Below are 415 nucleotides of genomic sequence, written 5' to 3'. Positions count from 1 at the left end.
TGTCTTTTTGGATACCATCTTCCCATGATTGGCTTTTGTGCCCCTTTCTGGGTTAATCCCAATGTAGCGACTAAAAAACTAAATCAAAAATGGGAAAATTCCTGAGAATATATAGTGTGGCATTCTGAAGACAGCTGGTACAATATATAAAGCTGTTTTTAATTACATAAAGAGAGAACATCACCACTTTGTCAAATGTTAATCATAACTTGCTTTAAAACCATGTCGTAATTTGTTCATTGTAAAAATAAATTATAGGAATGGTTTTACCGTTCCAGAGTCTTGACTGCCTCATGTTGATATTGGGTGTTGAAGGTGTAGAAGATGAACAACACTGTCCTGTCTGGAATGTTGGCTGGACCCTCTCAAAGACAATATGGCCTTCAATGCTGACCATGCAGAAAACTGCTTGCCA

General features: G+C 37.3%; 1 long non-coding RNA gene across 1 annotated transcript in view; it reads right to left on the bottom strand.

The window, feature by feature from the left end:
* Positions 1–415, bottom strand: part of LOC106940720 (uncharacterized) — an 8,294-nt gene continuing 7,879 nt past the window's right edge. The window contains exon 3 of the long non-coding RNA XR_001423178.1: positions 1–70. This is a non-coding gene — a long non-coding RNA (uncharacterized LOC106940720). The remainder of the gene's footprint in view (positions 71–415) is intronic.

Source organism: Poecilia latipinna, unplaced genomic scaffold, assembly GCF_001443285.1.
Source record: "Poecilia latipinna isolate Pla-1442-1.1 unplaced genomic scaffold, P_latipinna-1.0 Scaffold3335, whole genome shotgun sequence".
NCBI classification, from domain to species: domain Eukaryota; kingdom Metazoa; phylum Chordata; class Actinopteri; order Cyprinodontiformes; family Poeciliidae; genus Poecilia; species Poecilia latipinna.
The sequence above is the reverse complement of the archived record's forward strand: the minus strand, read 5'-3'. Positions and strand labels throughout refer to the sequence as shown.